The 2,429-nt window shown below is 31.5% G+C and overlaps 1 pseudogene; it reads right to left on the reverse strand.

Annotated features, from left to right (window-relative positions):
* Positions 1-997: 997 nt before the first annotated feature.
* LOC129406723 (U2 spliceosomal RNA) lies at positions 998-1,112 on the reverse strand (annotated as a pseudogene).
* Between the last annotated feature and the right edge of the window lie 1,317 nt (positions 1,113-2,429).

The following is a 2,429-nucleotide window of genomic DNA, read 5'->3' on the forward strand; positions in this document are numbered from 1 at the left end:
GAAAATAATAATAATAAAGATGCTAGCAATATATGTACATATGGAAATTTTAGCATCCAGAACAATTAAATATTAATGTAATCTGTGAGTCAGTATTTTTTGCCCTGACTAGATTTATATATCCCAGAAAAATTACCTTACTCTTCTCTTGCTGCTCTGGGCAAGGATGTTCAATGTATACTCATTAGTGATGAGAGGTAATTGTCAGCAGTCTTAATGTCCATAAGTGCAGAAGTCATTGATTAAAATGGAGATGTATAGCATAGATATAGTATAGATAAAAGGAAGAAAGAATCAATAGACATCGGTTAACGCAAATGATCTATGCATTTGTGAATCACTAAACAAAATGGCATAGCTCTGACAATGGAGAGTTACACAGAAATATAAAAGAATGAATGTCAAATTAATAAAAGCCTCAAAGTTAAGGTAAAGTTCAGATAGAAGGCCTATTTGATGATTCAACTAATCATGTTTCGATGATATTCACTTACTGGTAGTAGAAGACTGGTAGGTGGTAATTTCAACATGATTGAGAAGACTGGCAGTGGATGCACCGTGATCTTATGTCTGGTGAGGTAAGGAGAAAGGAATGTAATTGCAATTCATTTCTAATTTTAAAGTTTATGGCAAAAATTGGCATTTTCTACATTTCAGGTCAAATATTTTTGCAGCACTTGTGCACATATCATTATCAGCAGTGTTGAAGCACAATGGCTCCTTTTGGTACTGAGAAATTAAATCTAATTTATCTCAAGCTAGTACATTTTGGCTGCTTTCCATTCCTTTCCAGAAGATAAGATGTATATAGTGAATATGTCTTGATATCATTAATTGTTATAATTGTGTTAGAGAATGTGTGATTACTTCTTTCTGCCTCTTCTTTGTTCTGATCTATGAAAAATAGGGATGAGTCATAGAAAAAACTCTATGTGATATATAGTTTTTGCAAGGAATTATTTGTTATGATTCTGTTGGTTCTTCTGTTACTTGATAGCACAGCACAATTTTACTCTGATAAAGCAAATTGGTGAGGAAACATTTCCTATATATTCACATATATATGTGTTCAGCTTCTACACTTGATCTTAGCCAAAAGGCCAAGAAGAGATATGTGTTCAGCTTCTGACCGTGATATGTTATAACATGTTTTATGGTTGTTTTGGGGGTCACTCTGAGATACACAGAATTTCCTCCTTGCTTGGCACTCAGGAATCACTCTTGTTGCACTTACCGTATGTAGTAACAGGCTTCAAACCCAGGTTGGTCTCGTGCAAGGCAATAACCCTACCCACCATATTATTGCTCTATCCCATGTCTTATAATATTTCATGTATATATCACATCTTCTTTATTCACCCATTGATTGATAATGAGGTTGTTTTATTGTATTTTCTATTATGGAAAATTATCTAGTGATATGTGATATAGACTTCACTAACGAATTTCTTGAGGAACTTTCATACTGTCCATAATTGTGACACCAACTTACATTCATACTGAGAATGTAAAAGGGTTGTTTTTAATTCTTAAATCTTCATCAACATTTTTTATCATTTTTTTCTGAAAGCTATCCTCACATTTTGAGATGATATTTTGTTTTTTTATTTGTATGTTGATGATTATTCTCAATGTTGAAAATATTTTCATATATTGTTGATTTCATCTGGAGAAATATATATTTCCTTTGCCCATTTTTAAATGTTATTGTCTTGCTATTGAGTTGCCATTTTTTATATAATCTATACTTTACCAATTAGTTATGTGTTGTATAAATACTATATCTAACTCATTAAATTGTCTTTTAATTTCTGTGTTCCCTTTGCTCTGCAGAAGCATTGTAATTTGATGCAAAAATAAAATTTATTTTATTTTTCCCTCATATTGCTTGTGCTATTTTTTCAAGTCCAAGAAATTGCCAAAGCCAATGTCCAAAAATTTTATTTCAATATTATTTTCCAAGAGGTTCATGATCAGGTTATTTTTAAGTCTATAATATGTAAGGACTATTATTCTTAATGGCGTTCTTTCCCTATTCCTGGCACTAATTGAAGCGCTGCCAACTCTGAGGAAAGGTCATTTTCACTCTTGTATAACATCCCGTAACATATTGTACAACTTCAGCCCCCAGGCATTTTTAAATTAAGTGATATTCAAGGTGAACATTTTGGTATAGCGTTAATATTAGTTATTCCCATTTGGAACACAATTTTGCTGCCTAAAATTAAGATGTACTCTTTTGTAAAATCTTAAGAAAACTAATAAACTCTACATCACTAGGTAATTCATCTATTCCTATTAATTTTGAGTATTTGCAGATTTATTAGTGTTAAATTTCTTGTAGCAATAAAAGTGTTTGATAACAAATCTTAACTTTAGTAGAAATAAATGCAAGATCAATAATCCTAAACGAAACGATTCTAACCTTC

This window comes from Sorex araneus, chromosome 7, assembly GCF_027595985.1.
Source record: "Sorex araneus isolate mSorAra2 chromosome 7, mSorAra2.pri, whole genome shotgun sequence".
Lineage (NCBI taxonomy): Eukaryota > Metazoa > Chordata > Mammalia > Eulipotyphla > Soricidae > Sorex > Sorex araneus.